This window comes from Schistocerca cancellata, unplaced genomic scaffold, assembly GCF_023864275.1.
Source record: "Schistocerca cancellata isolate TAMUIC-IGC-003103 unplaced genomic scaffold, iqSchCanc2.1 HiC_scaffold_426, whole genome shotgun sequence".
Lineage (NCBI taxonomy): Eukaryota > Metazoa > Arthropoda > Insecta > Orthoptera > Acrididae > Schistocerca > Schistocerca cancellata.
In genome coordinates, this window is record NW_026046443.1 from 69411 (window position 1) to 92325 (window position 22915).

The 22915-nt window shown below is 44.1% G+C and overlaps 18 non-coding genes across 18 annotated transcripts; all 18 read left to right on the forward strand.

Annotated features, from left to right (window-relative positions):
- The first annotated feature begins 149 nt into the window (after nucleotides 1-149).
- On the forward strand, nucleotides 150-222 carry Trnat-ugu (transfer RNA threonine (anticodon UGU)). Its single transcript has one exon. It is a non-coding gene; the product is annotated as a tRNA-Thr (tRNA).
- Nucleotides 223-1442: 1220 nt separating this feature from the next.
- On the forward strand, nucleotides 1443-1515 carry Trnat-ugu (transfer RNA threonine (anticodon UGU)). Its single transcript has one exon. It is a non-coding gene; the product is annotated as a tRNA-Thr (tRNA).
- Nucleotides 1516-2735: 1220 nt separating this feature from the next.
- Nucleotides 2736-2808, forward strand: Trnat-ugu (transfer RNA threonine (anticodon UGU)). Its single transcript has one exon. It is a non-coding gene; the product is annotated as a tRNA-Thr (tRNA).
- A 1220-nt stretch (nucleotides 2809-4028) lies between these two features.
- On the forward strand, nucleotides 4029-4101 carry Trnat-ugu (transfer RNA threonine (anticodon UGU)). The gene has a single exon. It is a non-coding gene; the product is annotated as a tRNA-Thr (tRNA).
- A 1220-nt stretch (nucleotides 4102-5321) lies between these two features.
- Nucleotides 5322-5394, forward strand: Trnat-ugu (transfer RNA threonine (anticodon UGU)). The gene has a single exon. It is a non-coding gene; the product is annotated as a tRNA-Thr (tRNA).
- Nucleotides 5395-6614: 1220 nt separating this feature from the next.
- On the forward strand, nucleotides 6615-6687 carry Trnar-ucu (transfer RNA arginine (anticodon UCU)). The gene has a single exon. It is a non-coding gene; the product is annotated as a tRNA-Arg (tRNA).
- A 1220-nt stretch (nucleotides 6688-7907) lies between these two features.
- On the forward strand, nucleotides 7908-7980 carry Trnar-ucu (transfer RNA arginine (anticodon UCU)). The gene has a single exon. It is a non-coding gene; the product is annotated as a tRNA-Arg (tRNA).
- Nucleotides 7981-9201: 1221 nt separating this feature from the next.
- Nucleotides 9202-9274, forward strand: Trnar-ucu (transfer RNA arginine (anticodon UCU)). Its single transcript has one exon. It is a non-coding gene; the product is annotated as a tRNA-Arg (tRNA).
- A 1220-nt stretch (nucleotides 9275-10494) lies between these two features.
- Nucleotides 10495-10567, forward strand: Trnar-ucu (transfer RNA arginine (anticodon UCU)). Its single transcript has one exon. It is a non-coding gene; the product is annotated as a tRNA-Arg (tRNA).
- Nucleotides 10568-11787: 1220 nt separating this feature from the next.
- On the forward strand, nucleotides 11788-11860 carry Trnat-ugu (transfer RNA threonine (anticodon UGU)). The gene has a single exon. It is a non-coding gene; the product is annotated as a tRNA-Thr (tRNA).
- Nucleotides 11861-13080: 1220 nt separating this feature from the next.
- Trnar-ucu (transfer RNA arginine (anticodon UCU)) lies at nucleotides 13081-13153 on the forward strand. The gene has a single exon. It is a non-coding gene; the product is annotated as a tRNA-Arg (tRNA).
- Nucleotides 13154-14373: 1220 nt separating this feature from the next.
- Trnat-ugu (transfer RNA threonine (anticodon UGU)) lies at nucleotides 14374-14446 on the forward strand. Its single transcript has one exon. It is a non-coding gene; the product is annotated as a tRNA-Thr (tRNA).
- A 1220-nt stretch (nucleotides 14447-15666) lies between these two features.
- Nucleotides 15667-15739, forward strand: Trnat-ugu (transfer RNA threonine (anticodon UGU)). Its single transcript has one exon. It is a non-coding gene; the product is annotated as a tRNA-Thr (tRNA).
- Nucleotides 15740-16959: 1220 nt separating this feature from the next.
- On the forward strand, nucleotides 16960-17032 carry Trnat-ugu (transfer RNA threonine (anticodon UGU)). The gene has a single exon. It is a non-coding gene; the product is annotated as a tRNA-Thr (tRNA).
- Nucleotides 17033-18252: 1220 nt separating this feature from the next.
- On the forward strand, nucleotides 18253-18325 carry Trnar-ucu (transfer RNA arginine (anticodon UCU)). Its single transcript has one exon. It is a non-coding gene; the product is annotated as a tRNA-Arg (tRNA).
- Nucleotides 18326-19546: 1221 nt separating this feature from the next.
- On the forward strand, nucleotides 19547-19619 carry Trnar-ucu (transfer RNA arginine (anticodon UCU)). The gene has a single exon. It is a non-coding gene; the product is annotated as a tRNA-Arg (tRNA).
- Nucleotides 19620-20839: 1220 nt separating this feature from the next.
- On the forward strand, nucleotides 20840-20912 carry Trnar-ucu (transfer RNA arginine (anticodon UCU)). Its single transcript has one exon. It is a non-coding gene; the product is annotated as a tRNA-Arg (tRNA).
- A 1220-nt stretch (nucleotides 20913-22132) lies between these two features.
- Trnar-ucu (transfer RNA arginine (anticodon UCU)) lies at nucleotides 22133-22205 on the forward strand. Its single transcript has one exon. It is a non-coding gene; the product is annotated as a tRNA-Arg (tRNA).
- The last annotated feature ends 710 nt before the right edge of the window (nucleotides 22206-22915 follow it).

A 22915-nucleotide genomic window follows, 5' to 3' on the forward strand; every position in this document is an offset into this window, starting at 1 on the left:
GTATCGTGTCTGTTACATAAATAATGAGTCTTTGATGTAATTGCTTCAGAGAAATATGAAAGTAAGCCTATCAGAAAAGTAACGCGAGACATGTAGCACGGGTCATGTCTTGCAGAATCTCTTACATCTGAGACCGTCACTTGCACAGCGTCCCTTTGGCGCAGAGGATAGCGCGTTGGACTTGTAATCCAAAGGTCGTGGGTTCGATCCCCACAAGGGACGGGCAATTTTTAAAAATGTGTGCCAATCACGAGATGAGAATTGACATATGGGTAACCACAAGCGTCTTCAAAAGGTGAAAATTGTTGTGACTTCAGTTCTATGCTTAAATATGTTAACCTTACACATACAAGCAAAATTCTCGTAGATCCATGACGCTGCTATGTGTAAATGCTGTAAAAGCGGAACCATATCTTCACGCCCCTGTTCACGGGAATTTTCTTTCAATACCAAATTTTTACCTACAGATAGAAATATAGCAATAGAACGCACATTTTGTACAGAAACAAATACAGTGAAGAGTGAAATAATTTTGTATTACTTCACGAGTCATTGTATGTAATCCCAGTCATGATCTTTAATTCTTCCAGCCCAAGGTGAGAGGGTTTCAGTTTTCTCGGCCACAAGTGAGAAAAGTAGACAGTTTCACAACAAGATAATGTACTATGGTTCCTTAACTGTTACCAGTAAGCAATGGCACTCTGTATCTATAGAAACGGCGGCAATTTTCGCTTCAGCACAGGGGGCTTTTACTGGAGACTGCCAGGAGTGGACTTGGTGGATGCATGAAGGGAGAAGACCAGACACAGATGTCTGACGCTCCGCTGACGCTTGCAGAAAACTACATTAAGTATGATTCCCGCCTATAACTGACGGCGAGAGAGATGCATCATCTGTCCACTTCTCATCGAAGCACACTGTCACCAAGCAATGGCTGACGCTTCGAGCATGGCATGGAATTGCCAGGGAGGTGATGCAGCTAACGTTCCTGGTAAATGTGCTAACAGGGCACACACGTCCGTTGGAGTGTATACATATGATGGGGACCGGCTGTGACACAGCAGTCAACCAAAGTCAAAAAATGTGACTAATCGTACAGTGTTCCCAGTGTGTCGTTTACCACTTTGTGAGTGGATGCTGTTCTAAAGAGCGCAATTCCCATTTATCTGTAAGCAGCGCACGTGAGCGAATCTAATAGCAGGACTGTGTTACTACGATTGTACAGAGCAACTCTGTCAATACGCAGGTGTTTCAATCAGTAGAGCCATGGTAAACAGAGCGATTCGGAGCGATGTATCGTGTCTGTTACATAAATAATGAGTCTTTGATGTAATTGCTTCAGAGAAATATGAAAGTAAGCCTATCAGAAAAGTAACGCGAGACATGTAGCACGGGTCATGTCTTGCAGAATCTCTTACATCTGAGACCGTCACTTGCACAGCGTCCCTTTGGCGCAGAGGATAGCGCGTTGGACTTGTAATCCAAAGGTCGTGGGTTCGATCCCCACAAGGGACGGGCAATTTTTAAAAATGTGTGCCAATCACGAGATGGGAATTGACATATGGGTAACCACAAGCGTCTTCAAAAGGTGAAAATTGTTGTGACTTCAGTTCTATGCTTAAATATGTTAACCTTACACATACAAGCAAAATTCTCGTAGATCCATGACGCTGCTATGTGTAAATGCTGTAAAAGCGGAACCATATCTTCACGCCCCTGTTCACGGGAATTTTCTTTCAATACCCAATTTTTACCTACAGATAGAAACATAGCAATAGAACGCACATTTTGTACAGAAACAAATACAGTGAAGAGTGAAATAATTTTGTATTACTTCACGAGTCAATGTATGTAATCCCAGTCATGATCTTTAATTCTTCCAGCCCAAGGTGAGAGGGTTTCAGTTTTCTCGGCCACAAGTGAGAAAAGTAGACAGTTTCACAACAAGATATTGTACTATGGTTCCTTAACTGTTCCCAGTAAGCAATGGCACTCTGTATCTATAGAAACGGCGGCAATTTTCGCTTCAGCACAGGGGGCTTTTACTGGAGACTGCCAGGAGTGGACTTGGTGGATGCATGAAGGGAGAAGACCAGACACAGATGTCTGACGCTCCGCTGACGCTTGCAGAAAACTACATTAAGTATGATTCCCGCCTATAACTGACGGCGAGAGAGATGCATCATCTGTCCACTTCTCATCGAAGCACACTGTCACCAAGCAATGGCTGACGCTTCGAGCACGGCATGGAATTGCCAGGGAGGTGATGCAGCTAACGTTCCTGGTAAATGTGCTAACAGGGCACACACGTCCGTTGCAGTGTATACATATGATGGGGACCGGCTGTGACACAGCAGTCAACCAAAGTCAAAAAATGTGACTAATCGTACAGTGTTCCCAGTGTGTCGTTTACCACTTTGTGAGTGGATGCTGTTCTAAAGAGCGCAATTCCCATTTATCTGTAAGCAGCGCACGTGAGCGAATCTAATAGCAGGACTGTGTTACTACGATTGTACAGAGCAACTCTGTCAATACGCAGGTGTTTCAATCAGTAGAGCCATGGTAAACAGAGCGATTCGGAGCGATGTATCGTGTCTGTTACATAAATAATGAGTCTTTGATGTAATTGCTTCAGAGAAATATGAAAGTAAGCCTATCAGAAAAGTAACGCGAGACATGTAGCACGGGTCATGTCTTGCAGAATCTCTTACATCTGAGACCGTCACTTGCACAGCGTCCCTTTGGCGCAGAGGATAGCGCGTTGGACTTGTAATCCAAAGGTCGTGGGTTCGATCCCCACAAGGGACGGGCAATTTTTAAAAATGTGTGCCAATCACGAGATGGGAATTGACATATGGGTAACCACAAGCGTCTTCAAAAGGTGAAAATTGTTGTGACTTCAGTTCTATGCTTAAATATGTTAACCTTACACATACAAGCAAAATTCTCGTAGATCCATGACGCTGCTATGTGTAAATGCTGTAAAAGCGGAACCATATCTTCACGCCCCTGTTCACGGGAATTTTCTTTCAATACCCAATTTTTACCTACAGATAGAAATATAGCAATAGAACGCACATTTTGTACAGAAACAAATACAGTGAAGAGTGAAATAATTTTGTATTACTTCACGAGTCAATGTATGTAATCCCAGTCATGATCTTTAATTCTTCCAGCCCAAGGTGAGAGGGTTTCAGTTTTCTCGGCCACAAGTGAGAAAAGTAGACAGTTTCACAACAAGATATTGTACTATGGTTCCTTAACTGTTCCCAGTAAGCAATGGCACTCTGTATCTATAGAAACGGCGGCAATTTTCGCTTCAGCACAGGGGGCTTTTACTGGAGACTGCCAGGAGTGGACTTGGTGGATGCATGAAGGGAGAAGACCAGACACAGATGTCTGACGCTCCGCTGACGCTTGCAGAAAACTACATTAAGTATGATTCCCGCCTATAACTGACGGCGAGAGAGATGCATCATCTGTCCACTTCTCATCGAAGCACACTGTCACCAAGCAATGGCTGACGCTTCGAGCACGGCATGGAATTGCCAGGGAGGTGATGCAGCTAACGTTCCTGGTAAATGTGCTAACAGGGCACACACGTCCGTTGGAGTGTATACATATGATGGGGACCGGCTGTGACACAGCAGTCAACCAAAGTCAAAAAATGTGACTAATCGTACAGTGTTCCCAGTGTGTCGTTTACCACTTTGTGAGTGGATGCTGTTCTAAAGAGCGCAATTCCCATTTATCTGTAAGCAGCGCACGTGAGCGAATCTAATAGCAGGACTGTGTTACTACGATTGTACAGAGCAACTCTGTCAATACGCAGGTGTTTCAATCAGTAGAGCCATGGTAAACAGAGCGATTCGGAGCGATGTATCGTGTCTGTTACATAAATAATGAGTCTTTGATGTAATTGCTTCAGAGAAATATGAAAGTAAGCCTATCAGAAAAGTAACGCGAGACATGTAGCACGGGTCATGTCTTGCAGAATCTCTTACATCTGAGACCGTCACTTGCACAGCGTCCCTTTGGCGCAGAGGATAGCGCGTTGGACTTGTAATCCAAAGGTCGTGGGTTCGATCCCCACAAGGGACGGGCAATTTTTAAAAATGTGTGCCAATCACGAGATGGGAATTGACATATGGGTAACCACAAGCGTCTTCAAAAGGTGAAAATTGTTGTGACTTCAGTTCTATGCTTAAATATGTTAACCTTACACATACAAGCAAAATTCTCGTAGATCCATGACGCTGCTATGTGTAAATGCTGTAAAAGCGGAACCATATCTTCACGCCCCTGTTCACGGGAATTTTCTTTCAATACCCAATTTTTACCTACAGATAGAAATATAGCAATAGAACGCACATTTTGTACAGAAACAAATACAGTGAAGAGTGAAATAATTTTGTATTACTTCACGAGTCAATGGATGTAATCCCAGTCATGATCTTTAATTCTTCCAGCCCAAGGTGAGAGGGTTTCAGTTTTCTCGGCCACAAGTGAGAAAAGTAGACAGTTTCACAACAAGATATTGTACTATGGTTCCTTAACTGTTCCCAGTAAGCAGTGGCACTCTGTATCTATAGAAACGGCGGCAATTTTCGCTTCAGCACAGGGGGCTTTTACTGGAGACTGCCAGGAGTGGACTTGGTGGATGCATGAAGGGAGAAGACCAGACACAGATGTCTGACGCTCCGCTGACGCTTGCAGAAAACTACATTAAGTATGATTCCCGCCTATAACTGACGGCGAGAGAGATGCATCATCTGTCCACTTCTCATCGAAGCACACTGTCACCAAGCAATGGCTGACGCTTCGAGCACGGCATGGAATTGCCAGGGAGGTGATGCAGCTAACGTTCCTGGTAAATGTGCTAACAGGGCACACACGTCCGTTGCAGTGTATACATATGATGGGGACCGGCTGTGACACAGCAGTCAACCAAAGTCAAAAAATGTGACTAATCGTACAGTGTTCCCAGTGTGTCGTTTACCACTTTGTGAGTGGATGCTGTTCTAAAGAGCGCAATTCCCATTTATCTGTAAGCAGCGCACGTGAGCGAATCTAATAGCAGGACTGTGTTACTACGATTGTACAGAGCAACTCTGTCAATACGCAGGTGTTTCAATCAGTAGAGCCATGGTAAACAGAGCGATTCGGAGCGATGTATCGTGTCTGTTACATAAATAATGAGTCTTTGATGTAATTGCTTCAGAGAAATATGAAAGTAAGCCTATCAGAAAAGTAACGCGAGACATGTAGCACGGGTCATGTCTTGCAGAATCTCTTACATCTGAGACCGTCACTTGCACAGCGTCCCTTTGGCGCAGAGGATAGCGTGTTGGACTTGTAATCCAAAGGTCGTGGGTTTGATCCCCACAAGGGACGGGCAATTTTTAAAAATGTGTGCCAATCACGAGATGGGAATTGACATATGGGTAACCACAAGCGTCTTCAAAAGGTGAAAATTGTTGTGACTTCAGTTCTATGCTTAAATATGTTAACCTTACACATACAAGCAAAATTCTCGTAGATCCATGACGCTGCTATGTGTAAATGCTGTAAAAGCGGAACCATATCTTCACGCCCCTGTTCACGGGAATTTTCTTTCAATACCCAATTTTTACCTACAGATAGAAATATAGCAATAGAACGCACATTTTGTACAGAAACAAATACAGTGAAGAGTGAAATAATTTTGTATAACTTCACGAGTCAATGTATGTAATCCCAGTCATGATCTTTAATTCTTCCAGCCCAAGGTGAGAGGGTTTCAGTTTTCTCGGCCACAAGTGAGAAAAGTAGACAGTTTCACAACAAGATATTGTACTATGGTTCCTTAACTGTTCCCAGTAAGCAATGGCACTCTGTATCTATAGAAACGGCGGCAATTTTCGCTTCAGCACAGGGGGCTTTTACTGGAGACTGCCAGGAGTGGACTTGGTGGATGCATGAAGGGAGAAGACCAGACACAGATGTCTGACGCTCCGCTGACGCTTGCAGAAAACTACATTAAGTATGATTCCCGCCTATAACTGACGGCGAGAGAGATGCATCATCTGTCCACTTCTCATCGAAGCACACTGTCACCAAGCAATGGCTGACGCTTCGAGCACGGCATGGAATTGCCAGGGAGGTGATGCAGCTAACGTTCCTGGTAAATGTGCTAACAGGGCACACACGTCCGTTGGAGTGTATACATATGATGGGGACCGGCTGTGACACAGCAGTCAACCAAAGTCAAAAAATGTGACTAATCGTACAGTGTTCCCAGTGTGTCGTTTACCACTTTGTGAGTGGATGCTGTTCTAAAGAGCGCAATTCCCATTTATCTGTAAGCAGCGCACGTGAGCGAATCTAATAGCAGGACTGTGTTACTACGACTGTACAGAGCAACTCTGTCAATACGCAGGTGTTTCAATCAGTAGAGCCATGGTAAACAGAGCGATTCGGAGCGATGTATCGTGTCTGTTACATAAATAATGAGTCTTTGATGTAATTGCTTCAGAGAAATATGAAAGTAAGCCTATCAGAAAAGTAACGCGAGACATGTAGCACGGGTCATGTCTTGCAGAATCTCTTACATCTGAGACCGTCATTTGCACAGCGTCCCTTTGGCGCAGAGGATAGCGCGTTGGACTTCTAATCCAAAGGTCGTGGGTTCGATCCCCACAAGGGACGGGCAATTTTTAAAAATGTGTGCCAATCACGAGATGGGAATTGACATATGGGTAACCACAAGCGTCTTCAAAAGGTGAAAATTGTTGTGACTTCAGTTCTATGCTTAAATATGTTAACCTTACACATACAAGCAAAATTCTCGTAGATCCATGACGCTGCTATGTGTAAATGCTGTAAAAGCGGAACCATATCTTCACGCCCCTGTTCACGGGAATTTTCTTTCAATACCCAATTTTTACCTACAGATAGAAATATAGCAATAGAACGCACATTTAGTACAGAAACAAATACAGTGAAGAGTGAAATAATTTTGTATTACTTCACGAGTCAATGTACGTAATCCCAGTCATGATCTTTAATTCTTCCAGCCCAAGGTGAGAGGGTTTCAGTTTTCTCGGCCACAAGTGAGAAAAGTAGACAGTTTCACAACAAGATATTGTACTATGGTTCCTTAACTGTTCCCAGTAAGCAATGGCACTCTGTATCTATAGAAACGGCGGCAATTTTCGCTTCAGCACAGGGGGCTTTTACTGGAGACTGCCAGGAGTGGACTTGGTGGATGCATGAAGGGAGAAGACCAGACACAGATGTCTGACGCTCCGCTGACGCTTGCAGAAAACTACATTAAGTATGATTCCCGCCTATAACTGACGGCGAGAGAGATGCATCATCTGTCCACTTCTCATCGAAGCACACTGTCACCAAGCAATGGCTGACGCTTCGAGCACGGCATGGAATTGCCAGGGAGGTGATGCAGCTAACGTTCCTGGTAAATGTGCTAACAGGGCACACACGTCCGTTGGAGTGTATACATATGATGGGGACCGGCTGTGACACAGCAGTCAACCAAAGTCAAAAAATGTGACTAATCGTACAGTGTTCCCAGTGTGTCGTTTACCACTTTGTGAGTGGATGCTGTTCTAAAGAGCGCAATTCCCATTTATCTGTAAGCAGCGCACGTGAGCGAATCTAATAGCAGGACTGTGTTACTACGATTGTACAGAGCAACTCTGTCAATACGCAGGTGTTTCAATCAGTAGAGCCATGGTAAACAGAGCGATTCGGAGCGATGTATCGTGTCTGTTACATAAATAATGAGTCTTTGATGTAATTGCTTCAGAGAAATATGAAAGTAAGCCTATCAGAAAAGTAACGCGAGACATGTAGCACGGGTCATGTCTTGCAGAATCTCTTACATCTGAGACCGTCACTTGCACAGCGTCCCTTTGGCGCAGAGGATAGCGCGTTGGACTTCTAATCCAAAGGTCGTGGGTTCGATCCCCACAAGGGACAGGCAATTTTTAAAAATGTGTCCCAATCACGAGATGGGAATTGACATATGGGTAACCACAAGCGTCTTCAAAAGGTGAAAATTGTTGTGACTTCAGTTCTATGCTTAAATATGTTAACCCTACACATACAAGCAAAATTCTCGTAGATCCATGACGCTGCTATGTGTAAATGCTGTAAAAGCGGAACCATATCTTTACGCCCCTGTTCACGGGAATTTTCTTTCAATACCCAATTTTTTACCTACAGATAGAAATATAGCAATAGAACGCACATTTTGTACAGAAACAAATACAGTGAAGAGTGAAATAATTTTGTATTACTTCACGAGTCAATGTATGTAATCCCAGTCATGATCTTTAATTCTTCCAGCCCAAGGTGAGAGGGTTTCAGTTTTCTCGGCCACAAGTGAGAAAAGTAGACAGTTTCACAACAAGATATGGTACTATGGTTCCTTAACTGTTCCCAGTAAGCAATGGCACTCTGTATCTATAGAAACGGCGGCAATTTTCGCTTCAGCACAGGGGGCTTTTACTGGAGACTGCCAGGAGTGGACTTGGTGGATGCATGAAGGGAGAAGACCAGACACAGATGTCTGACGCTCCGCTGACGCTTGCAGAAAACTACATTAAGTATGATTCCCGCCTATAACTGACGGCGAGAGAGATGCATCATCTGTCCACTTCTCATCGAAGCACACTGTCACCAAGCAATGGCTGACGCTTCGAGCACGGCATGGAATTGCCAGGGAGGTGATGCAGCTAACGTTCCTGGTAAATGTGCTAACAGGGCACACACGTCCGTTGGAGTGTATACATATGATGGGGACCGGCTGTGACACAGCAGTCAACCAAAGTCAAAAAATGTGACTAATCGTACAGTGTTCCCAGTGTGTCGTTTACCACTTTGTGAGTGGATGCTGTTCTAAAGAGCGCAATTCCCATTTATCTGTAAGCAGCGCACGTGAGCGAATCTAATAGCAGGACTGTGTTACTACGACTGTACAGAGCAACTCTGTCAATACGCAGGTGTTTCAATCAGTAGAGCCATGGTAAACAGAGCGATTCGGAGCGATGTATCGTGTCTGTTACATAAATAATGAGTCTTTGATGTAATTGCTTCAGAGAAATATGAAAGTAAGCCTATCAGAAAAGTAACGCGAGACATGTAGCACGGGTCATGTCTTGTAGAATCTCTTACATCTGAGACCGTCACTTGCACAGCGTCCCTTTGGCGCAGAGGATAGCGCGTTGGACTTCTAATCCAAAGGTCGTGGGTTCGATCCCCACAAGGGACGGGCAATTTTTAAAAATGTGTGCCAATCACGAGATGGGAATTGACATATGGGTAACCACAAGCGTCTTCAAAAGGTGAAAATTGTTGTGACTTCAGTTCTATGCTTAAATATGTTAACCTTACACATACAAGCAAAATTCTCGTAGATCCATGACGCTGCTATGTGTAAATGCTGTAAAAGCGGAACCATATCTTCACGCCCCTGTTCACGGGAATTTTCTTTCAATACCCAATTTTTACCTACAGATAGAAATATAGCAATAGAACGCACATTTTGTACAGAAACAAATACAGTGAAGAGTGAAATAATTTTGTATTACTTCACGAGTCAATGTATGTAATCCCAGTCATGATCTTTAATTCTTCCAGCCCAAGGTGAGAGGGTTTCAGTTTTCTCGGCCATAAGTGAGAAAAGTAGACAGTTTCACAACAAGATATTGTACTATGGTTCCTTAACTGTTCCCAGTAAGCAATGGCACTCTGTATCTATAGAAACGGCGGCAATTTTCGCTTCAGCACAGAGGGCTTTTACTGGAGACTGCCAGGAGTGGACTTGGTGGATGCATGAAGGGAGAAGACCAGACACAGATGTCTGACGCTCCGCTGACGCTTGCAGAAAACTACATTAAGTATGATTCCCGCCTATAACTGACGGCGAGAGAGATGCATCATCTGTCCACTTCTCATCGAAGCACACTGTCACCAAGCAATGGCTGACGCTTCGAGCACGGCATGGAATTGCCAGGGAGGTGATGCAGCTAACGTTCCTGGTAAATGTGCTAACAGGGCACACACGTCCGTTGGAGTGTATACATATGATGGGGACCGGCTGTGACACAGCAGTCAACCAAAGTCAAAAAATGTGACTAATCGTACAGTGTTCCCAGTGTGTCGTTTACCACTTTGTGAGTGGATGCTGTTCTAAAGAGCGCAATTCCCATTTATCTGTAAGCAGCGCACGTGAGCGAATCTAATAGCAGGACTGTGTTACTACGATTGTACAGAGCAACTCTGTCAATACGCAGGTGTTTCAATCAGTAGAGCCATGGTAAACAGAGCGATTCGGAGCGATGTATCGTGTCTGTTACATAAATAATGAGTCTTTGATGTAATTGCTTCAGAGAAATATGAAAGTAAGCCTATCAGAAAAGTAACGCGAGACATGTAGCATGGGTCATGTCTTGCAGAATCTCTTACATCTGAGACCGTCACTTGCACAGCGTCCCCTTGGCGCAGAGGATAGCGCGTTGGACTTCTAATCCAAAGGTCGTGGGTTCGATCCCCACAAGGGACGGGCAATTTTTAAAAATGTGTGCCAATCACGAGATGGGAATTGACATATGGGTAACCACAAGCGTCTTCAAAAGGTGAAAATTGTTGTGACTTCAGTTCTATGCTTAAATATGTTAACCTTACACATACAAGCAAAATTCTCGTAGATCCATGACGCTGCTATGTGTAAATGCTGTAAAAGCGGAACCATATCTTCACGCCCCTGTTCACGGGAATTTTCTTTCAATACCCAATTTTTACCTACAGATAGAAATATAGCAATAGAACGCACATTTTGTACAGAAACAAATACAGTGAAGAGTGAAATAATTTTGTATTACTTCACGAGTCAATGTATGTAATCCCAGTCATGATCTTTAATTCTTCCAGCCCAAGGTGAGAGGGTTTCAGTTTTCTCGGCCACAAGTGAGAAAAGTAGACAGTTTCACAACAAGATATTGTACTATGGTTCCTTAACTGTTCCCAGTAAGCAATGGCACTCTGTATCTATAGAAACGGCGGCAATTTTCGCTTCAGCACAGGGGGCTTTTACTGGAGACTGCCAGGAGTGGACTTGGTGGATGCATGAAGGGAGAAGACCAGACACAGATGTCTGACGCTCCGCTGACGCTTGCAGAAAACTACATTAAGTATGATTCCCGCCTATAACTGACGGCGAGAGAGATGCATCATCTGTCCACTTCTCATCGAAGCACACTGTCACCAAGCAATGGCTGACGCTTCGAGCACGGCATGGAATTGCCAGGGAGGTGATGCAGCTAACGTTCCTGGTAAATGTGCTAACAGGGCACACACGTCCGTTGGAGTGTATACATATGATGGGGACCGGCTGTGACACAGCAGTCAACCAAAGTCAAAAAATGTGACTAATCGTACAGTGTTCCCAGTGTGTCGTTTACCACTTTGTGAGTGGATGCTGTTCTAAAGAGCGCAATTCCCATTTATCTGTAAGCAGCGCACGTGAGCGAATCTAATAGCAGGACTGTGTTACTACGATTGTACAGAGCAACTCTGTCAATACGCAGGTGTTTCAATCAGTAGAGCCATGGTAAACAGAGCGATTCGGAGCGATGTATCGTGTCTGTTACATAAATAATGAGTCTTTGATGTAATTGCTTCAGAGAAATATGAAAGTAAGCCTATCAGAAAAGTAACGCGAGACATGTAGCACGGGTCATGTCTTGCAGAATCTCTTACATCTGAGACCGTCACTTGCACAGCGTCCCTTTGGCGCAGAGGATAGCGCGTTGGACTTGTAATCCAAAGGTCGTGGGTTCGATCCCCACAAGGGACGGGCAATTTTTAAAAATGTGTGCCAATCACGAGATGGGAATTGACATATGGGTAACCACAAGCGTCTTCAAAAGGTGAAAATTGTTGTGACTTCAGTTCTATGCTTAAATATGTTAACCTTACACATACAAGCAAAATTCTCGTAGATCCATGACGCTGCTATGTGTAAATGCTGTAAAAGCGGAACCATATCTTCACGCCCCTGTTCACGGGAATTTTCTTTCAATACCCAATTTTTACCTACAGATAGAAATATAGCAATAGAACGCACATTTTGTACAGAAACAAATACAGTGAAGAGTGAAATAATTTTGTATTACTTCACGAGTCAATGTATGTAATCCCAGTCATGATCTTTAATTCTTCCAGCCCAAGGTGAGAGGGTTTCAGTTTTCTCGGCCACAAGTGAGAAAAGTAGACAGTTTCACAACAAGATATTGTACTATGGTTCCTTAACTGTTCCCAGTAAGCAATGGCACTCTGTATCTATAGAAACGGCGGCAATTTTCGCTTCAGCACAGGGGGCTTTTACTGGAGACTGCCAGGAGTGGACTTGGTGGATGCATGAAGGGAGAAGACCAGACACAGATGTCTGACGCTCCGCTGACGCTTGCAGAAAACTACATTAAGTATGATTCCCGCCTATAACTGACGGCGAGAGAGATGCATCATCTGTCCACTTCTCATCGAAGCACACTGTCACCAAGCAATGGCTGACGCTTCGAGCACGGCATGGAATTGCCAGGGAGGTGATGCAGCTAACGTTCCTGGTAAATGTGCTAACAGGGCACACACGTCCGTTGCAGTGTATACATATGATGGGGACCGGCTGTGACACAGCAGTCAACCAAAGTCAAAAAATGTGACTAATCGTACAGTGTTCCCAGTGTGTCGTTTACCACTTTGTGAGTGGATGCTGTTCTAAAGAGCGCAATTCCCATTTATCTGTAAGCAGCGCACGTGAGCGAATCTAATAGCAGGACTGTGTTACTACGATTGTACAGAGCAACTCTGTCAATACGCAGGTGTTTCAATCAGTAGAGCCATGGTAAACAGAGCGATTCGGAGCGATGTATCGTGTCTGTTACATAAATAATGAGTCTTTGATGTAATTGCTTCAGAGAAATATGAAAGTAAGCCTATCAGAAAAGTAACGCGAGACATGTAGCACGGGTCATGTCTTGCAGAATCTCTTACATCTGAGACCGTCACTTGCACAGCGTCCCTTTGGCGCAGAGGATAGCGCGTTGGACTTCTAATCCAAAGGTCGTGGGTTCGATCCCCACAAGGGATGGGCAATTTTTAAAAATGTGTGCCAATCACGAGATGGGAATTGACATATGGATAACCACAAGCGTCTTCAAAAGGTGAAAATTGTTGTGACTTCAGTTCTATGCTTAAATATGTTAACCTTACACATACAAGCAAAATTCTCCTAGATCCATGACGCTGCTATGTGTAAATGCTGTAAAAGCGGAACCATATCTTCACGCCCCTGTTCACGGGAATTTTCTTTCAATACCCAATTTTTACCTACAGATAGAAATATAGCAATAGAACGCACATTTTGTACAGAAACAAATACAGTGAAGAGTGAAATAATTTTGTATTACTTCACGAGTCAATGTATGTAATCCCAGTCATGATCTTTAATTCTTCCAGCCCAAGGTGAGAGGGTTTCAGTTTTCTCGGCCACAAGTGAGAAAAGTAGACAGTTTCACAACAAGATATTGTACTATGGTTCCTTAACTGTTCCCAGTAAGCAATGGCACTCTGTATCTATAGAAACGGCGGCAATTTTCGCTTCAGCACAGGGGGCTTTTACTGGAGACTGCCAGGAGTGGACTTGGTGGATGCATGAAGGGAGAAGACCAGACACAGATGTCTGACGCTCCGCTGACGCTTGCAGAAAACTACATTAAGTATGATTCCCGCCTATAACTGACGGCGAGAGAGATGCATCATCTGTCCACTTCTCATCGAAGCACACTGTCACCAAGCAATGGCTGACGCTTCGAGCACGGCATGGAATTGCCAGGGAGGTGATGCAGCTAACGTTCCTGGTAAATGTGCTAACAGGGCACACACGTCCGTTGGAGTGTATACATATGATGGGGACCGGCTGTGACACAGCAGTCAACCAAAGTCAAAAAATGTGACTAATCGTACAGTGTTCCCAGTGTGTCGTTTACCACTTTGTGAGTGGATGCTGTTCTAAAGAGCGCAATTCCCATTTATCTGTAAGCAGCGCACGTGAGCGAATCTAATAGCAGGACTGTGTTACTACGATTGTACAGAGCAACTCTGTCAATACGCAGGTGTTTCAATCAGTAGAGCCATGGTAAACAGAGCGATTCGGAGCGATGTATCGTGTCTGTTACATAAATAATGAGTCTTTGATGTAATTGCTTCAGAGAAATATGAAAGTAAGCCTATCAGAAAAGTAACGCGAGACATGTAGCACGGGTCATGTCTTGCAGAATCTCTTACATCTGAGACCGTCACTTGCACAGCGTCCCTTTGGCGCAGAGGATAGCGCGTTGGACTTGTAATCCAAAGGTCGTGGGTTCGATCCCCACAAGGGACGGGCAATTTTTAAAAATGTGTGCCAATCACGAGATGGGAATTGACATATGGGTAACCACAAGCGTCTTCAAAAGGTGAAAATTGTTGTGACTTCAGTTCTATGCTTAAATATGTTAACCTTACACATACAAGCAAAATTCTCGTAGATCCATGACGCTGCTATGTGTAAATGCTGTAAAAGCGGAACCATATCTTCACGCCCCTGTTCACGGGAATTTTCTTTCAATACCCAATTTTTACCTACAGATAGAAATATAGCAATAGAACGCACATTTTGTACAGAAACAAATACAGTGAAGAGTGAAATAATTTTGTATTACTTCACGAGTCAATGTATGTAATCCCAGTCATGATCTTTAATTCTTCCAGCCCAAGGTGAGAGGGTTTCAGTTTTCTCGGCCACAAGTGAGAAAAGTAGACAGTTTCACAACAAGATATTGTACTATGGTTCCTTAACTGTTCCCAGTAAGCAATGGCACTCTGTATCTATAGAAACGGCGGCAATTTTCGCTTCAGCACAGGGGGCTTTTACTGGAGACTGCCAGGAGTGGACTTGGTGGATGCATGAAGGGAGAAGACCAGACACAGATGTCTGACGCTCCGCTGACGCTTGCAGAAAACTACATTAAGTATGATTCCCGCCTATAACTGACGGCGAGAGAGATGCATCATCTGTCCACTTCTCATCGAAGCACACTGTCACCAAGCAATGGCTGACGCTTCGAGCACGGCATGGAATTGCCAGGGAGGTGATGCAGCTAACGTTCCTGGTAAATGTGCTAACAGGGCACACACGTCCGTTGGAGTGTATACATATGATGGGGACCGGCTGTGACACAGCAGTCAACCAAAGTCAAAAAATGTGACTAATCGTACAGTGTTCCCAGTGTGTCGTTTACCACTTTGTGAGTGGATGCTGTTCTAAAGAGCGCAATTCCCATTTATCTGTAAGCAGCGCACGTGAGCGAATCTAATAGCAGGACTGTGTTACTACGATTGTACAGAGCAACTCTGTCAATACGCAGGTGTTTCAATCAGTAGAGCCATGGTAAACAGAGCGATTCGGAGCGATGTATCGTGTCTGTTACATAAATAATGAGTCTTTGATGTAATTGCTTCAGAGAAATATGAAAGTAAGCCTATCAGAAAAGTAACGCGAGACATGTAGCACGGGTCATGTCTTGCAGAATCTCTTACATCTGAGACCGTCACTTGCACAGCGTCCCTTTGGCGCAGAGGATAGCGCGTTGGACTTGTAATCCAAAGGTCGTGGGTTCGATCCCCACAAGGGACGGGCAATTTTTAAAAATGTGTGCCAATCACGAGATGGGAATTGACATATGGGTAACCACAAGCGTCTTCAAAAGGTGAAAATTGTTGTGACTTCAGTTCTATGCTTAAATATGTTAACCTTACACATACAAGCAAAATTCTCGTAGATCCATGACGCTGCTATGTGTAAATGCTGTAAAAGCGGAACCATATCTTCACGCCCCTGTTCACGGGAATTTTCTTTCAATACCCAATTTTTACCTACAGATAGAAATATAGCAATAGAACGCACATTTTGTACAGAAACAAATACAGTGAAGAGTGAAATAATTTTGTATTACTTCACGAGTCAATGTATGTAATCCCAGTCATGATCTTTAATTCTTCCAGCCCAAGGTGAGAGGGTTTCAGTTTTCTCGGCCACAAGTGAGAAAAGTAGACAGTTTCACAACAAGATATTGTACTATGGTTCCTTAACTGTTCCCAGTAAGCAATGGCACTCTGTATCTATAGGAACGGCGGCAATTTTCGCTTCAGCACAGGGGGCTTTTACTGGAGACTGCCAGGAGTGGACTTGGTGGATGCATGAAGGGAGAAGACCAGACACAGATGTCTGACGCTCCGCTGACGCTTGCAGAAAACTACATTAAGTATGATTCCCGCCTATAACTGACGGCGAGAGAGATGCATCATCTGTCCACTTCTCATCGAAGCACACTGTCACCAAGCAATGGCTGACGCTTCGAGCACGGCATGGAATTGCCAGGGAGGTGATGCAGCTAACGTTCCTGGTAAATGTGCTAACAGGGCACACACGTCCGTTGGAGTGTATACATATGATGGGGACCGGCTGTGACACAGCAGTCAACCAAAGTCAAAAAATGTGACTAATCGTACAGTGTTCCCAGTGTGTCGTTTACCACTTTGTGAGTGGATGCTGTTCTAAAGAGCGCAATTCCCATTTATCTGTAAGCAGCGCACGTGAGCGAATCTAAGAGCAGGACTGTGTTACTACAATTGTACAGAGCAACTCTGTCAATACGCAGGTGTTTCAATCAGTAGAGCCATGGTAAACAGAGCGATTCGGAGCGATGTATCGTGTCTGTTACATAAATAATGAGTCTTTGATGTAATTGCTTCAGAGAAATATGAAAGTAAGCCTATCAGAAAAGTAACGCGAGACATGTAGCACGGGTCATGTCCTGCAGAATCTCTTACATCTGAGACCGTCACTTGCACAGCGTCCCTTTGGCGCAGAGGATAGCGCGTTGGACTTGTAATCCAAAGGTCGTGGGTTCGATCCCCACAAGGGACGGGCAATTTTTAAAAATGTGTGCCAATCACGAGATGGGAATTGACATATGGGTAACCACAAGCGTCTTCAAAAGGTGAAAATTGTTGTGACTTCAGTTCTATGCTTAAATATGTTAACCTCACACATACAAGCAAAATTCTCGTAGATCCATGACGCTGCTATGTGTAAATGCTGTAAAAGCGGAACCATATCTTCACGCCCCTGTTCACGGGAATTTTCTTTCAATACCCAATTTTTACCTACAGATAGAAATATAGCAATAGAACGCACATTTTGTACAGAAACAAATACAGTGAAGAGTGAAATAATTTTGTATTACTTCACGAGTCAATGTATGTAATCCCAGTCATGATCTTTAATTCTTCCAGCCCAAGGTGAGAGGGTTTCAGTTTTCTCGGCCACAAGTGAGAAAAGTAGACAGTTTCACAACAAGATATTGTACTATGGTTCCTTAACTGTTCCCAGTAAGCAATGGCACTCTGTATCTATAGAAACGGCGGCAATTTTCGCTTCAGCACAGGGGGCTTTTACTGGAGACTGCCAGGAGTGGACTTGGTGGATGCATGAAGGGAGAAGACCAGACACAGATGTCTGACGCTCCGCTGACGCTTGCAGAAAACTACATTAAGTATGATTCCCGCCTATAACTGACGGCGAGAGAGATGCATCATCTGTCCACTTCTCATCGAAGCACACTGTCACCAAGCAATGGCTGACGCTTCGAGCACGGCATGGAATTGCCAGGGAGGTGATGCAGCTAACGTTCCTGGTAAATGTGCTAACAGGGCACACACGTCCGTTGGAGTGTATACATATGATGGGGACCGGCTGTGACACAGCAGTCAACCAAAGTCAAAAAATGTGACTAATCGTACAGTGTTCCCAGTGTGTCGTTTACCACTTTGTGAGTGGATGCTGTTCTAAAGAGCGCAATTCCCATTTATCTGTAAGCAGCGCACGTGAGCGAATCTAATAGCAGGACTGTGTTACTACGATTGTACAGAGCAACTCTGTCAATACGCAGGTGTTTCAATCAGTAGAGCCATGGTAAACAGAGCGATTCGGAGCGATGTATCGTGTCTGTTACATAAATAATGAGTCTTTGATGTAATTGCTTCAGAGAAATATGAAAGTAAGCCTATCAGAAAAGTAACGCGAGACATGTAGCACGGGTCATGTCTTGCAGAATCTCTTACATCTGAGACCGTCACTTGCACAGCGTCCCTTTGGCGCAGAGGATAGCGCGTTGGACTTCTAATCCAAAGGTCGTGGGTTCGATCCCCACAAGGGACGGGCAATTTTTAAAAAATGTGTGCCAATCACGAGATGGGAATTGACATATGGGTAACCACAAGCGTCTTCAAAAGGTGAAAATTGTTGTGACTTCAGTTCCATGCTTAAATATGTTATCCTTACACATACAAGCAAAATTCTCCTAGATCCATGACGCTGCTATGTGTAAATGCTGTAAAAGCGGAACCATATCTTCACGCCCCTGTTCACGGGAATTTTCTTTCAATACCCAATTTTTACCTACAGATAGAAATATAGCAATAGAACGCACATTTTGTACAGAAACAAATACAGTGAAGAGTGAAATAATTTTGTATTACTTCACGAGTCAATGTATGTAATCCCAGTCATGATCTTTAATTCTTCCAGCCCAAGGTGAGAGGGTTTCAGTTTTCTCGGCCACAAGTGAGAAAAGCAGACAGTTTCACAACAAGATATTGTACTATGGTTCCTTAACTGTTCCCAGTAAGCAATGGCACTCTGTATCTATAGGAACGGCGGCAATTTTCGCTTCAGCACAGGGGGCTTTTACTGGAGACTGCCAGGAGTGGACTTGGTGGATGCATGAAGGGAGAAGACCAGACACAGATGTCTGACGCTCCGCTGACGCTTGCAGAAAACTACATTAAGTATGATTCCCGCCTATAACTGACGGCGAGAGAGATGCATCATCTGTCCACTTCTCATCGAAGCACACTGTCACCAAGCAATGGCTGACGCTTCGAGCACGGCATGGAATTGCCAGGGAGGTGATGCAGCTAACGTTCCTGGTAAATGTGCTAACAGGGCACACACGTCCGTTGGAGTGTATACATATGATGGGGACCGGCTGTGACACAGCAGTCAACCAAAGTCAAAAAATGTGACTAATCGTACAGTGTTCCCAGTGTGTCGTTTACCACTTTGTGAGTGGATGCTGTTCTAAAGAGCGCAATTCCCATTTATCTGTAAGCAGCGCACGTGAGCGAATCTAATAGCAGGACTGTGTTACTACGATTGTACAGAGCAACTCTGTCAATACGCAGGTGTTTCAATCAGTAGAGCCATGGTAAACAGAGCGATTCGGAGCGATGTATCGTGTCTGTTACATAAATAATGAGTCTTTGATGTAATTGCTTCAGAGAAATATGAAAGTAAGCCTATCAGAAAAGTAACGCGAGACATGTAGCACGGGTCATGTCTTGCAGAATCTCTTACATCTGAGACCGTCACTTGCACAGCGTCCCTTTGGCGCAGAGGATAGCGCGTTGGACTTCTAATCCAAAGGTCGTGGGTTCGATCCCCACAAGGGACAGGCAATTTTTAAAAATGTGTGCCAATCACGAGATGGGAATTGACATATGGGTAACCACAAGCGTCTTCAAAAGGTGAAAATTGTTGTGACTTCAGTTCTATGCTTAAATATGTTAACCTTACACATACAAGCAAAATTCTCGTAGATCCATGACGCTGCTATGTGTAAATGCTGTAAAAGCGGAACCATATCTTCACGCCCCTGTTCACGGGAATTTTCTTTCAATACCCAATTTTTACCTACAGATAGAAATATAGCAATAGAACGCACATTTTGTACAGAAACAAATACAGTGAAGAGTGAAATAATTTTGTATTACTTCACGAGTCAATGTATGTAATCCCAGTCATGATCTTTAATTCTTCCAGCCCAAGGTGAGAGGGTTTCAGTTTTCTCGGCCACAAGTGAGAAAAGTAGACAGTTTCACAACAAGATATTGTACTATGGTTCCTTAACTGTTCCCAGTAAGCAATGGCACTCTGTATCTATAGGAACGGCGGCAATTTTCGCTTCAGCACAGGGGGCTTTTACTGGAGACTGCCAGGAGTGGACTTGGTGGATGCATGAAGGGAGAAGACCAGACACAGATGTCTGACGCTCCGCTGACGCTTGCAGAAAACTACATTAAGTATGATTCCCGCCTATAACTGACGGCGAGAGAGATGCATCATCTGTCCACTTCTCATCGAAGCACACTGTCACCAAGCAATGGCTGACGCTTCGAGCACGGCATGGAATTGCCAGGGAGGTGATGCAGCTAACGTTCCTGGTAAATGTGCTAACAGGGCACACACGTCCGTTGGAGTGTATACATATGATGGGGACCGGCTGTGACACAGCAGTCAACCAAAGTCAAAAAATGTGACTAATCGTACAGTGTTCCCAGTGTGTCGTTTACCACTTTGTGAGTGGATGCTGTTCTAAAGAGCGCAATTCCCATTTATCTGTAAGCAGCGCACGTGAGCGAATCTAATAGCAGGACTGTGTTACTACGATTGTACAGAGCAACTCTGTCAATACGCAGGTGTTTCAATCAGTAGAGCCATGGTAAACAGAGCGATTCGGAGCGATGTATCGTGTCTGTTACATAAATAATGAGTCTTTGATGTAATTGCTTCAGAGAAATATGAAAGTAAGCCTATCAGAAAAGTAACGCGAGACATGTAGCACGGGTCATGTCTTGCAGAATCTCTTACATCTGAGACCGTCACTTGCACAGCGTCCCTTTGGCGCAGAGGATAGCGCGTTGGACTTCTAATCCAAAGGTCGTGGGTTCGATCCCCACAAGGGACGGGCAATTTTTAAAAATGTGTGCCAATCACGAGATGGGAATTGACATATGGGTAACCACAAGCGTCTTCAAAAGGTGAAAATTGTTGTGACTTCAGTTCTATGCTTAAATATGTTAACCTTACACATACAAGCAAAATTCTCGTAGATCCATGACGCTGCTATGTGTAAATGCTGTAAAAGCGGAACCATATCTTCACGCCCCTGTTCACGGGAATTTTCTTTCAATACCCAATTTTTACCTACAGATAGAAATATAGCAATAGAACGCACATTTTGTACAGAAACAAATACAGTGAAGAGTGAAATAATTTTGTATTACTTCACGAGTCAATGTATGTAATCCCAGTCATGATCTTTAATTCTTCCAGCCCAAGGTGAGAGGGTTTCAGTTTTCTCGGCCACAAGTGAGAAAAGTAGACAGTTTCACAACAAGATATTGTACTATGGTTCCTTAACTGTTCCCAGTAAGCAATGGCACTCTGTATCTATAGAAACGGCGGCAATTTTCGCTTCAGCACAGGGGGCTTTTACTGGAGACTGCCAGGAGTGGACTTGGTGGATGCATGAAGGGAGAAGACCAGACACAGATGTCTGACGCTCCGCTGACGCTTGCAGAAAACTACATTAAGTATGATTCCCGCCTATAACTGACGGCGAGAGAGATGCATCATCTGTCCACTTCTCATCGAAGCACACTGTCACCAAGCAATGGCTGACGCTTCGAGCACGGCATGGAATTGCCAGGGAGGTGATGCAGCTAACGTTCCTGGTAAATGTGCTAACAGGGCACACACGCCCGTTGGAGTGTATACATATGATGGGGACCGGCTGTGACACAGCAGTCAACCAAAGTCAAAAAATGTGACTAATCGTACAGTGTTCCCAGTGTGTCGTTTACCACTTTGTGAGTGGATGCTGTTCTAAAGAGCGCAATTCCCATTTATCTGTAAGCAGCGCACGTGAGCGAATCTAATAGCAGGACTGTGTTACTACGATTGTACAGAGCAACTCTGTCAATACGCAGGTGTTTCAATCAGTAGAGCCATGGTAAACAGAGCGATTCGGAGCGATGTATCGTGTCTGTTACATAAATAATGAGTCTTTGATGTAATTGCTTCAGAGAAATATGAAAGTAAGCCTATCAGAAAAGTAACGCGAGACATGTAGCACGGGTCATGTCTTGCAGAATCTCTTACATCTGAGACCGTCACTTGCACAGCGTCCCTTTGGCGCAGAGGATAGCGCGTTGGACTTCTAATCCAAAGGTCGTGGGTTCGATCCCCACAAGGGACGGGCAATTTTTAAAAATGTGTGCCAATCACGAGATGCGAATTGACATATGGGTAACCACAAGCGTCTTCAAAAGGTGAAAATTGTTGTGACTTCAGTTCTATGCTTAAATATGTTATCCTTACACATACAAGCAAAATTCTCCTAGATCCATGACGCTGCTATGTGTAAATGCTGTAAAAGCGGAACCATATCTTCACGCCCCTGTTCACGGGAATTTTCTTTCAATACCCAATTTTTACCTACAGATAGAAATATAGCAATAGAACGCACATTTTGTACAGAAACAAATACAGTGAAGAGTGAAATAATTTTGTATTACTTCACGAGTCAATGTATGTAATCCCAGTCATGATCTTTAATTCTTCCAACCCAAGGTGAGAGGGTTTCAGTTTTCTCGGCCACAAGTGAGAAAAGTAGACAGTTTCACAACAAGATATTGTACTATGGTTCCTTAACTGTTCCCAGTAAGCAATGGCACTCTGTATCTATAGAAACGGCGGCAATTTTCGCTTCAGCACAGGGGGCTTTTACTGGAGACTGCCAGGAGTGGACTTGGTGGATGCATGAAGGGAGAAGACCAGACACAGATGTCTGACGCTCCGCTGACGCTTGCAGAAAACTACATTAAGTATGATTCCCGCCTATAACTGACGGCGAGAGAGATGCATCATCTGTCCACTTCTCATCGAAGCACACTGTCACCAAGCAAT